Genomic DNA, 14,478 nt, shown 5'->3' with positions numbered 1-14,478 from the left:
CAGGTCAACATAAGTGAAACTGTTGTGGAAAACTAGAAAGTTTTACTTACTTATTCACCAGCCTGCGTGCCCGGTGTTGCCCGGGTGTTTGGAGGTGTGTGTTGAGCAAAAAAAAAAGTGGCAGTAGGCAGACAGGCTCGAAGCCGTACCTCGAAGGAGGAAAAGAACGTAAAAAGAAAAACTTGACGTGTTTGCCGTTGCGTCCATCGCAAAACCGGAATCGACGAAGGTTTAAATTAAGGCTAGTCAATCGAAAAGAGGGGATGACTTTCGAAAATGTCAGCGAAAAAAGCGACCCTTTGTAGAAAAGTACGCAGTTGAGGGTGAAGGAATTAATATTTTGGGCCAATTTTTCGATATTTTTCGTCCAAAGGATCAAGCTTCAAAACAATACCGATCTTGTGAAAATCCGTCGCCAATGTCAAAGGTTTTAGGCAGACCTACAAACATACATAAATTTAAACAGACAGGTGAGATTTATGATAACGGCAGATAATCGCATTTTTACTGATCCAAACGACTTCCGGTTTCGAGAAAGTCGTTTGAGGCAAAGGATAGACTTTAATCAGAAGACCTTGACGAAAATGTAGGTCAATACATTAAAATATCAAAACTATTTCCATTGAAATATTGGCTTCGTTTATTTGGTTTGATTATTTTCTCTAATAATATTTTTTTAAATAAATGAAACATGTTTGTGAGATGAGAATTGGTTATAAATGAATTAAACCTCATGCTTTTGAATTTTTGGTTATTCGTATTTGTATTCATCGGACTACTGTTCTCATCTAGAGTGTGATTTTCACAACGTTTTAGTCGATGTAACCTCTGACCTTCCGGTGTATCTTGTCAAACTCGGGAATTTGGACGGAATTTCGAACAGAATTTTACACGATATGGGAACCGTTAATTATATAGAGATAATATATGCAGTGCACAAACAATAATATATATCCAAGTTTCATTAAAAAAAGTGGCTAAAATTATGTGAGGAAATGGGTTAAACAGTGAAAACCTATTAGTGTTGGGACTGTTAATTGGAATCTGAATCGGGAATCGGCAAAATCTGATCTTTTGTTGTATCGGAATCGGAAAAAATTGTGCCTATTTTTCCATGCCAAAAAACGATTCCTTTTATTTATTTTTTTTTTTTTTTATTTTATTTTATTTTATTTTATTTTTATTTTTTTTTTTTTTTTTTTTTTTTTTAGTCAAATAAAAATTTACCACTGCTGGTAGTAATAAGTATTAGTTTAAACTTCCAGTAAAATCAAAATCTATAGATCAGACCCCTCACAAGTGTTTTTTACGTTTGGGGAAAAAATATATATGCACATTAAAAGTTGTCTTTTTACGGTAATCGGGACAAAATAACTATTTTATAGTTAAATATTTAAAGATTTATAAAGAATATTTAGAGATGTATAAAGAATCGGAATCTGGACAGATATTGGAATCATTCCATCACTAAAACCTATATTTGTCAATTTTTTAGACGAGGATTAATAAATCACATTCATAGTAATCGGACCACTCTTATCTTGGTTGTTGTTTTCACACTTTTATTTTATGTATAGAACTAAGTTACGTTATGTGGTTTTATGACGAATGGAATACGAGGATGCGGTTAGTTATGGGATCGCCTTAATGCTCTGCTGCTGCTTCGCTACGTCTCTATTTTGAAATCCCGGATATTTAATAATCGTACAGGAATTAGTTCTGAGAGCAGCAAAGCTTTTATCACAAGTAGATTACTAGGACTATTCGGCATTGCTCGAGATAAGTGATATATCTATATATTAATACCACAGTATCTCAAAACGTACGTACCTACGTGTGTCACGTTTTCCAAATTGTAAATTATTCAGTCGGGAGATCCTATTTATTAAAAACGATAGGTTATAACATACTGCAAACATGAAATTAGTATACAGATACGCTAATTTAATGTTCATACAATGTTATCACCTAATTTCCATTTTAATAAATAGGATCTCCCGATCACCGAAGACGCAATGTTATGAATAAATAAATAAACAAGGCCGATAGCCATTAGTCGGGTGCTCTCGTGTAATGAATGAATGCGTGAATGTAGGATTGACATGAAATTCTTAAAGATAAACTAAAATGACCGAAAAATGGGTTGAAATGACTTAAATAAATAAAAAGTAAATGACTTAGAATGACTTTAATGAACTTAAGGATGAATTGAATGACCTTAAGAATGACTTGAATGCTTAAAAAATAACTGGAATCCTTCAAAAACAATGTGAATGATCTGGAGAATGAATTGAATGGCTTTGAGTGATTGGTTGTAAAGCGGGTGATCATTTTACATTAAATTAATACAGAAAAGTGATCCCTCACTTACTATCACAAAGTTACAAACATAAGTACAGCATGTAGTAAGAACAGATACTACATTTTGATCTTGGCAAAAGGCCAAGAAAAGCTTAAAAAGCTAAGAACAGTATCTATTAACAACAGACCTTTGATCTTAACCAAAAAGTCCAAGCACAAAAGTGTGACAGACCGACGGAGTGACTTATAGAGTCGCTTGCACGTGACTAATAAAATGATGTCGCTTTTAGGTTGTACGTGAAACTAAAATATATATTGGTTTTCTGGCTAAGATCTAAGGTAGTACTTTGTTTAATAATGGTTTAATGATATCTGGGAGATTTCCGTTTGCGTCGGGCATCCATAGAACGGAAATGTCATCGACTCCTATTAGGATATTCGAGATAAACGATAATGACCAAATATATATCTAACACTAAATTAATAATTTTACTTCGATAAATACTTTTACAGTTTTAACAAAAGGGCTACAATTATATCGCGGGTCTCCATTCAGCTGAACGTTCACAGAATGCCCACCAACAATATATTGCATATAAAAGATACCGCTGTGGAACTTCCAATGGTTCTGGTTTCTATTAAAACTTCTACCTCTCTCTTTCCATCCCATTTTCTCCTTCTCCCATTTTCCTCTCCTTCTACCCAAATTCCTCATTATCCACCACCCAGACCATTCCTTTTTATCTGAACAGACATACTCGCATACCACAGATAATCTCTCTTTATGTAAAAAGGTAAAACGATAAGTGTCGCCCTAAATAAAACACTACAGCTTTATTTTAAGTTTTATTTAAAAATCAATTCAGGTAAAAAAAATATGTAGTATAGCTCACAGCTATTCAATGTAGCCGCCTTCAGCTTCAATCACCGCCTCACTACAAGCGCCGGTAGGAGCTTAGAAAATACTCTACAGATGGCGGCGATCAGGCTGGCTGTGGTGTTGTGGGGGGTGATATTGATGATCTCTACGTATGACCAAGCGAAGTAGTCCGGCGGGGTCAGATCGAAGGGAGTAGGGGATCAGTGAGAAGGGTACAAAGTCGTAGCACCCCTTTTGAAGCCAAGCTTGGGTCCCTTTGGACTTTTGAGCCAGCGCTGATTTCTTTTTTTTTTTTTTTTTTTTTTTAAATAGGCATCACAACATTATCAAGGCCCAGAGGCCACTCAAGGATAAGGGTTAAAGAGTGTACAGTAGAAATTGGACAATATAGTAATCATTAGTAATGAAAATTTGGTAAATTTGATAACTTATATGGAACGGCTCATCAAGAACTTATTTACGTTAGACTTGAACACAACCATATTGTAGTCAGCCGGAAAGCAGGAAAACGGAAGATAATTCCACAGGCGTGCAGTTCTAAGAAAGCTTTGTTCATGGAATCTACGTTTAGGTTTAGGCACAGATAAAGAATGGGGGAAATTATTGATAGTGTTTACAGCTAGTGCTGCCACACCTATGGTTTTCTATCGGCCATCTGATTGCACCAGGTATCACCGCACACTTCAGCATATCCAGGTACACTTTGGTGTTTACTTTCATGCCGACTTCGAAGATGTGATGTGGCATGATGTGGTCCTCCCTTTAAACTACACCAAAGACCATAACTGAGTCGTCCGATGCGTTGACTCGTTCGGATTTGCATTTTGAGGGTGCTGGCAATGGTCCTGTTATGATTGGTAAAAAGTATGAGTTGTACAGCGGCGCATCTCCGCTCTCGCTCGTTGAACATTGCATCACTTTCAGACATGATAGAAGGCTTTTATTGCTCTTTGTATTTGTACACAACTGGCCAACTAGTAGATGGTCTGCAACAAAAATAACGGTTTTCATCAAATAGAAATGGAATCATATCGTCTTTTCCATGGTGACAATTTTATCATTCCACTTTGTATGAGTTCTTTTGAAGAATGAATCAGCATTTTCTTTCCAAATATAATACATAACCCTGAAAAACCGACCCCCTCTTGACGAAACATGACCCAGTACATGCACAACAAATGAAATATATATACACACACACACACACACACACACACACACACACACACTTCAATTTAGATGGTATTCATCCGGGGTAACGCTGATTGAAAAATATATCCCCTTTGTGTATGTTTTAGGAAAATAGAAATTAAGACAAAATTAATTTAATTTTTAAAAGAATTTTAAAAAAAATAAAACACTTTGTCGTCAACGAGATTATATTTACATTGTTTTTCTTAAATAAAATTTTTTTAATTTTTTTAATACTTAAAAAAATATACAATAATTAACCAAAAAGTGCTTTACAAAATTATTTTTCATTAGAAAACAGTTAAATATAAACATAACTTCGAACCGAATTTATTTAAAACACATCAAAACAGACATTTAGTCGTCAACAAGATATTTTCTTGTTTTTCCTAATTAAAAAAAAACTTAAATAACTTTGTTTATTTAAATCCTAACACAAAAACATTTAGTCAACGAGACTATATTTTTGTTTTTCTTAATTAAAAATAAAAGTAAAAAATATATAAGTTTTTAATTACTAAAACATTTAGGAAATAATTAAGCAAAAAGAGTTTTTCTAAAAATTAATTTTTAAAAAAGGATATACATCTTTGTAAAAATGTGTCTGGCGTGGTCGACGTCGAATCAGTTCAGCCAAATCAGCCAAGCTGAAACGTCCCATTCTCTTATGTAATAGATATCCTCACCAGCTTCCTATCTCTTTGTAAATTCTTCACTTTCAACATGAAATAATGTTTTTAAATAATAAACATTTCACGGGCGGAAAATTCTGGGGTTTATTTATCTCCCTTCCATGATCCATGGAAGATAAATAAGGGTCAGTCAAGCAGGATTGGAAAAGCCAACCACCTAGAGGAAGAATACTCTGATCTACAAAAAATGCCTAAGTAACTCTGTCGTCATTCCCCGATAGGGGCGCCTTGGAAACAAATTCTCTACAGGAAAATTCCACCTGGCACTTGCTATACTAAGGAAGAAGGGAAAGTTCTGTACAGTTGTGGTATATAGACGAGCTCTTGTTGTGAATGTCTTACAAGAAGAATAGAGCAGAAATTTGAGCTCAGTCGAGCATTTTCCATTTTAATAGAGAAAATATTCAGCTTCACGAAATGTACTTACGCAGAATACGGACCGTACCGAAATAATGACATTTAGAAAACTCTTAACACGTGGAAGAGAAGCTTTAGAAACTATTCAGCATATTTACCTAACAATTTAATCAACAAGATACCGTTAAAATTGAATTTAACTTAAAAATCTCATCTTTTTATGGAAATCTCTCCAGACAAAATAAAGCCATTTGATGTAACGAGCTAACAAAAACAAATGCTGATTATTGCAGACAGAAGATGCTTATTAACCTTAATCTTGAAAATAACAAGGTTACAGAGAGGAGGAAAACAGTCAGTAGGATGAGTCTTACAATGAATCGAATTGATTTTGACTACTAGACGAGTCAAACGAGCTGGAACAAAAACTGGGAATAGACCAGACGATCCTGAACACCACGTTCGTGATAGAAAGTTTACATAGATTTTTAGTTCATTCCTACTGCAAGAACTCCGACATCAGGGTTAGAAAGTAGGGCTGAGAAGTCAACGTCACTCCCAAGGGGGGGGGCATTTCTACAAAAAAAAAAGGTGCAGATTGACCGACCCAAATCTGACAACAATACTCCATACATGATCTGAAATCAAATTTGTAGCACTAAAAAGATAGCACGATCGGTATTCGTAAAAACCCAATAAAATAACTACTTTTCAAAGGTATCTTTAGTAGCGTCACTTCGCTTTTCGTGCAGAGTTCATTCTAATAGTATGCGTTAACGGTGTTTTTACTTTTTTATTTTATTTATTTATTTATTTATTTTTTTTTTTTAGTATTCTTGCGCTTTTAAGGTTCAAGTATCTCCCTATTTCGAACCAGTCATAAAACAAGTATTCCACAGTATCATAATACCAAAGAATTTAGGAACTGAATAACCGCTTATCAAGGCCTAAAGTCAACTCAAGGATACGGATTAATGGAATTGTCAGGTCGACGGTGATCCATCTTTTTTTTTCTTTTTTTTTTTTTTTTTTTCTTTTTTTTTTTTTTATTCAATTTTCACCCCAAACAAGGCACAGTGCCACTTTGAAGCAGGGGGCTACTATCAGAGACTTAGTTAGCGGGGTCATTATGAAGGGAGATGAGTAGAGAGATGTTTGTTGACATTACACTTGAACTTCTGCATATCGTTGCAGTTGGGAAAGCAGAATCCCGGAAGGGAGTTCCAAAGACCCGCAGTTCTGGGGAAGAAACTATTGGAGTAAAAGGCTTTCTTGCACCTTAAGGATTGGAGACGATTGTGAAACTGGGCAACCTAATGTTATTCCATGGAGAGGGTAGTTCTCGAAAAGAAACTTTCCTTATGAACGTTTAGTTCTATGTATCCTGGAAAAATCGAATTTTTACTTATTTATATATATATATATTTACGTTAGCGACATCAGATTAATCACCAATCCTTGCCGATCCCATGTGTATGTCGTAAGTAGGTCAAAAATGACAATTATCAAAACGAATGGTATCTTTCGAGGAAGCTATGATCAAGAATCGGGTCACAGCCGTTTCGAGTAAAAACTAAATGACGTCACCAAAAGATAATTAAGTTTATGTTAAGAGTAAAACTTGGAATCGTAATGAGGACATTTTTTTTTTTTTAAGGAGTCATCACTTATCAAGGCCCGGAGGCCACTCGGGGATAAGGGTTAATGAGCGTACAGTAGTCAATTGGACAATATCCTAGTAATCGTTGGCAGTAGAAATCGTTGGTAGGTAAATTGGATTACTTAAGGGGATAGCTCATCAAGAACTTGTTCACGTTGGACTTTAAGACGATCATTTTCGCTTTTTTTCTCCCTATGACAGATTAGGGGGAACTAAAAGAATGACGGCATTCTTATACGAAGTACGAACAATGAAACGCATTACTTAAAGGGGAAAATGTTTACTTGGTGGTGGCTTCCGGTTTAAAACTCTAACATTTGACAAACAGCATTTATCAAAAACGTTACCAGCTATATTTTAGATGTGTTTTTTGTTGAGGGGGGGGTAGTCAACTAACTTTTCATCACTTTCTATTAACACAAAATTTTATTACACTCTATATAATTATTGAATTTTGTGGGCCATGTGTCCTTGCTTGAATCTTGTCGTCAACGATCAGGCGATTGCATTTTTTAAAAAACGGAATGACAAGTGAATAAAATAAGCCCAGAGGATAATGGATGAGGGTGGAGAGTTGTATGTTTTGGTTTCGATTCCAGCTGATGGCACTCAAGTTATATATATGATTGTCTATATATTAATACGATAGCGTCTAGTATTTTGTGTCACGCTTACATATTTTTTCTTCCGAGTGACTGTCGTTTAATTGTTATGACCTATTTCTTGTAACAAATAATTTTATCAAAGTAGTAAGTTTGGGGATCGGTTTCGATTCAAGCTGATGCACCCAAGTCATATTAAGATATATATATATATATATATATATATATATATATATATATATATATATATATATATCAGTATTATAAGAGTCGATAGAAAATTGACTCTCATACATTAGAAATCTGCATAAATTAATAATAATAAATTTAATAATATTTAATAACAATAAATTTAAGCGTATTTTACGACCGGGCTACGCCGGGCGTCCCTGCTAACACTTTGTTGATATCGTAAGCTGTTTCAGCAGCTTTTGGCCTAGCTTGAATTGAAATTTTTAAAAATTGTGCAAATTCGCTTTTTCCCACTTAGTATTCAATGTTCTAAAAGGACATGTTTTTCTTTTAAACGCTTGTAATTTAAACGATTAAATAGAGCAAAAAGAAAAAAAAAACGCTCTTTAAAATGATATGTAAAATAAAAGTATTATGAAAACTTATTTGAAAATACATCATTTTAAATCAAAATTATAAATTCCGCAAGAACTTTCTTCTCCATCTAATATTAGGTACAATATAATAATCGATAGAGAATTGTATTTATAACAAATACATAATCTGCATAAATTGGAATATCATATTTAATCGTATCTTACAACTGGGCAACTCCGGCCGGTCTGCTAGTATTGATTTTTTTTTTTTTTTTCATGGGGGGAGACGGGCTTCTACATTTTAATGCGATTACGTGTAGCTTTACGATCTCTCAACTATGACTTAGGATTTGTGATAAAATGAATTTGATTACATCTTTTAATAAAAATTTTTAAAAACTAGTGAAATTCGAATTATGGGGCACACTATATATTTTTTTATAAATACTGATGTCAAAACCGGAAGTTGTCACTAAGTAGAATTTTCGTTTTAACCGAAACCTGCCTTGTTTTCGAATTTTTCTGTTTGTTTGCATTAATACTGTTATTTTGGAGGCTTGTAAAAGAACGGAGCATAACGTACTGCCTCCTCTTGGAAAACCTTTCTTTTGGCTAGGAATAAAGTGTAGTAGCTGTTCTGATACTACACTTCACCTTTTCTGTTCTCAGTCAGTGGAAGAGAAATCCTTCATGACTGAGGCAATTTTAATTTTTGTTCTTTTTCAGAGTGCCCCTTTTTGGAAAGCTGGATTTCCCCCACATTAAAACTAACTTTGTATCTAACTCTGCCCCCGTGGGCAGAGAAGTAAATAGGCACATTCCTGTTCTTAGAACAATTCTTCAAAATTTCACTTCCACTCAATAACAATTTCATTGAAATCTCAAATCCATTAAAACAAATTTCTTGCCACTTAAAATCCCATTTCCTATCATGTATTCTTAATATAGCAACGATTGCCGGAACGCTCTTCTCCATCAAAAATATTAACATTCTCTGTGGAAGGAGAGTAAGGATATGGATGCTCATGATTAACTATTTTGGAGGTCCAGCCTTCCAATTTAATTATCCGCACGGCTAATCGTTCAGCTCGAAAAATAAAGCTTGGGGCAATTGAGTAATGAAGCTATTGGAAAGCCTTAATTCAGTGTTCACAACCATAGATTATCGGAATTAGTGACCAATAATAAACGAGCAATGCTATGAGTACCTATTCATCTCATTCAATGTTTCAACATCGATTAAATCTTGTCATCTTAAAACGATAAAAGAAACTGAAAATAAGTGTTTAATGAACTGAATACGCGATTCGTTCCAAAAGTAACGCCTCCTAATTTTTTTTTTTTTTTTTTAAATCAAAGTTTAGGAACTACGGGTATTTTTTTTTTTTTTTTTTTTTTTTTTTTACTTTCTTTCTACCTTAACACTCACATTTAAAATGACGACTTTTAAAACTTTCGGGTATGCTGAAAACGAATATCCCATTTAAATGTTGCGCACACAAGTAGTTTTCTAGATATTAAGATATTTTTTTCCTAATGCGTTACTTGGTAAATGTCATTGATGTTCGCCATTCTTTACATGGGGAGGAGGTGATGTTTTGTTACACGCATGCGTATAAGTATCTTTCAGTTGGGGGAAAAAGTATGGCAACCAGTGGGATTACATTGGATAATAAACGTCTTAATATTCAGAAAATTACTTATCTACGCAAAATTTAAATTCCATATTCGTTTGCAGCATACCCGAAAACATATTAAAGTCACCATTTTCAAGGTTAGTTTTGAAGTGGAAAGAAAGTAAAAAAAAAAATACCGAGCTACGAAGACGGGAGTAGTACGATCCGAACGTGCGACTTTTTGTGCTCCAGAATTTTTCTACGTAGTCACTTCCATTTTCAGTGTACTTCTGCCAGCCTCTTTTGATGCCTCTATTGTACATCCGGAACACGCTTTGTCACTCAGATCTCTGCCGCCACTCAGAAATCGATGAATCCATCTAACTCTGACATCGACTGCATCTGTTTTGTAAACGTTCGGGCGCCGGAGAATATTGATTATTTCAATTTTTCTGCGTAGAGGAATTCAAAAACACATCTCTGCTTCTGACGTACGTCCATGAGAGGGTTGCTTTCTTAGTCTTACACCGTCAATACTTCTAAAAAAGATGAAAATTTCAGGTCGTGAATGCATAAGTTCAGTCAGCATAATGTTATTTGCAATCCACTCTGATTCATTCGAGCGAAATAAAAAAAATAAAAAAATAAAAAAAATTTTTTTTTAAAGTTGAAAGATTCATGACTTTCGTAAAATCTGAAAACTGAACCTGGTTTAACGTTTATTTATCGCATAGATATAAATGATGGATCATAGTTAAGGGCAGCTCAAAGGCTACCTTTTAGTCGCCCTATTATCTCTACAGACGGATTTAAAGATCATTAGTCTATTTTTACGGTAGTTTAACTTCCTATGATTTGACTTGCGACCAAATCTCCTTACAGCAGATTATTCATTTATTAATCTTTCCCGCTATTACTGGGTCAACAATACGCTGTAGTCTACATTGTACTGTAGAGAACTTACTGTTGATTTTATAACATTGTTTTTATATAATGGCTTGAATTACTTTTAAATGCAAAAGTCAAGTATCATGGTTAAATTGTGCTCTAAACAATAGCCTTCATTTCGAACGCGTCCCGGTCATATAAAAAAAAACTGATTTTATAGACTAGAGCATACTTCTCAAATACATTTGTGACGTCAGCCTGTATAAGGCATTAACTTTAGTCAAAATTGCCCGTTCCTTTCATCGAATTTTTTTTTTTCGATACTTATCGAAGACATTCCGACACAAAACTTTAAGAACACTGCCAGGCACATAAATTTGTCTGAAATTTCGATACGTCGCTAGCTATTAGTTTGACATTCTGAACCACTGTTTTTTTCGGCTTGACATTTTTTTAGTGATCACCACTTATCAAGGCCCGGAAGCCACTCGGGGATAAGGGTTATTGCAAGTACATTACGTTAGTGTGGAGATTTGATGAAGTGTTTACTTAAGGGGGCGGTTCATTAGGAATTTGTTAATATTGGACTTGAAGACATCCAAGTTGTAGTCCGGTGGGAAGCAGGCAGACGGAACAGTTCCACAGGCGTGCAGTTCTAAGAAAGAAGCTTTGTTAATGGAATCCGCGTTTTGATTTAGGCACAGATATAGTGGGGGAAATTTTTCATAATGGATTCAGCTAGACTGGTGTTTTTCGTGAAAGATTGGCGAGGGGAGGCAGAGATTGGAGTTCAGACAAGCACCTGCCATGGAATTTGGTAGCGTGCAGTTATAGGAAATCCACCCTCCCAACTTTTACCATGTTTGTTTTTAGAAAGTTGTTTTATTGCTGAACGCCTGGGTTGCTTCTGTCGTTGAATGCTGACGGGACTGCTGTTGATCAAAGTGCACCGCATTTGCCGCGCTGGCTCATCTTCTAGAGCCTGTGTCACATCTTGTCGCTATGGTAATGGGGAGGGAGTAAATAAAAACAGATCGGCAATTTCTTTAACTTCCGTAAGAAACGTTTGTTTTAATTTTTATACATAATTGCTCCCCCCTCACCCCCCCCAGAACTTGCTGTGTGTGCGTGTGTGTAACTAATGTGTGCACTTGTATAATTGCGTAATGTGTTTTAGTGTGAGGTTTGTATTTGCATGGTGCGTGATGGTATGTGATGACGCGTGGAAATTCGCGCGAACACACGTACACATGTTTCTAATGAAATGTGTACACGCGTATGTACACAAATATATTGTGTACATATATTTTAATATAATATTTGTATACACGTATCTATAAATACGTATTCCTATCTGTGCGTATGTGTGTGTGTGTATATATATATATATATATATATATATATATATATATATAATTTTTTGCAAAAATGTTTGTATATGCCTGTGTATGTACATATACGTGTATCTTGTGCAATATTTGCACTTGTATATGATTCAGCTTCTAAGTGCAATGCATTTTGAGTAATTGTATGTGGATTAATGCGCATGCATTGTGCATATGTTTTAATGTCATTTGTGTACGTGTGTGTATGGACGTACACAAGCGCACACACATATATATATATATGCCATAATCACGTTGACACGCCGGTTCTTGTATTACCGAAGTTAAGCAACGTTAGGCCTAGCCTTTACCAGATCGGTGACCATTTGAGAATTCTAGACGCTGTATGTTCTCTCTGCTTATCTCGGCATTGTTTCCAGTCGTCATAGACCTCTACTTACCACTGGTATTTAACAACGCGAACCCAGGAGATGTGTGGTTAGAGATTGCGCAACTCTTGCTACAAAAATTCCACGCGCAGACACCCTTACAGTGCATCCATAGTCTGTCAAACTGAATGAAGCTACCATACACCCGTACGTATATATAGTATACATATCTTTTAATGTAATATTTGCGTACACTTTCTGTATGTGTGTGTATGTAATATTTGCACACGATGTGTATATGTATGTATAATATATATCGCATATATATAATGTGATGCGCGTGTATACAGTTAATCTTCTCGGTGCAATGCCAATGGGTTTTACCCTTGTGTCATCATGCTGTCACTTTTTAGATTGACAAGTAACCTGACCCCTGACCCTTGACCGTTAACAAGAGGCCGTCACCATTAGTTGGCAATAAACTCGTCTTCCCTGACAGGTAATTTACAGTTTTAAACCTTTTCACTCGTCCTCCCACGGAGATGGGATGCTGCACAAAAAAGACCCTTTCATTTTCCATTTTACTGTGAGAACCCGGACACAACTGCGTGGGAGAGTTCAAAGGTTATCTAATCCCATTGGCCCGTTATCAGACGCATCGAGCAGTACACGGGACCCTGTTACTCTGGGTTTTATTTATTTATTTATTTAACTAGACTCGTGGCTTCAGCCGGATCTCTCGAAACTGAACACCGGTGAGATAATACTTGGTTTCGTGCGACGTCATATTACATCATCCAACCGGCATCGTAGTTTGATAATGTCTTTGTAATCACCGCAAACTATGGGCTTGGAATTTCAGGTTCAAATTTTGCCGGGTCTCTCGCATCTCTTTTACTAAGATTCTATAGAAAATGTATGACTCAAACTCCCCATCGACCTAGTCCATCTTTGTATATATATATATATATATATATATATATATATATATATATATATATAAACGAGTTTTCGCTTATTAAGTCCGAAATACCACTCGACTATACAAGGTGGAACGATAAAGTTGTCGCACAAAAGAAAACAACACTACAACTTTATTTTAAAACTTTTATTGAAAAAATCAATCCAGATAACTTGATTATATAGTAGAATGAAAATGGCGATGTTATAGTCATCTGGGAAGCAGACCAGTGGAATTGTTCTACAGATGAGCAGTTCTATGACAGAAACTTTGTTCGTGGAGCTTTTGCTTAGTTCTAGGTACACACAGGGTGAAAGGGAATTGGGCATCGCCCACTTGATTTCGAAGTCAACTTTGTACTTTGCCAATGCAGGAAAGGGTGCACTAAACGATGCTTCCCCAGACGTGTTAGAATGTGGCCTTGGAGGAACCCTGGGAGGTTGTGTAAAAAAAAAAAATAGTAGTGGGGGGGATCAAAACAACGGTAGGCATGGGTGTTAAAAAAAAGTGGTAGTAAGTAGGCAAGTTCGACCCTGTAACACGAAGGAAAACAAAAGGTTTAAAAAATACGTGACATCTTAGCTGATGTCTCCATCGCCCGACCGGAAGTTGGGAACGTTGAAATTAAGCGTAGTCAATGGAAAAGACGATGACTTGCTAAATTGTCGGCGAAAAAAAGCGACCCCTCCTTGTACAGAACTGCTTAGTTGAGAGTGAAGGAATCAATGTTTTTGGCCAATGTTTCGATATTTGTCGTCCGAAGGACGGAGCTTTAAAACCATATCGATTCCGTCAGAATTCAACGCCTCTGTCGGAAGTTTTTGCGAGACATACAAACATACGCACGTTTTGCCTTGTATATATTATTTAAATTAAAAACAATAATTCAAAATAATTAGGTTCTGTGTTAATAAAATCGCGTTTCTTTCTGAATTTTAAGGACAATTTTATTTTTATAGTTCAATCTAAATTTTCTTTCATACAAAATAAAAACATGTCAAGCAATATCGATAGTTACCATATTGATTTTATATTTTGGTTCTGAAAGTTTTGCAATGATAATCGATA

The sequence above is a fragment of the Euprymna scolopes genome, chromosome 20 (assembly GCF_053919585.1).
Source record: "Euprymna scolopes isolate OS-2025 chromosome 20, ASM5391958v1, whole genome shotgun sequence".
Taxonomy (NCBI): domain Eukaryota; kingdom Metazoa; phylum Mollusca; class Cephalopoda; order Sepiida; family Sepiolidae; genus Euprymna; species Euprymna scolopes.
Note: the sequence above shows the minus strand (reverse complement) of the source record.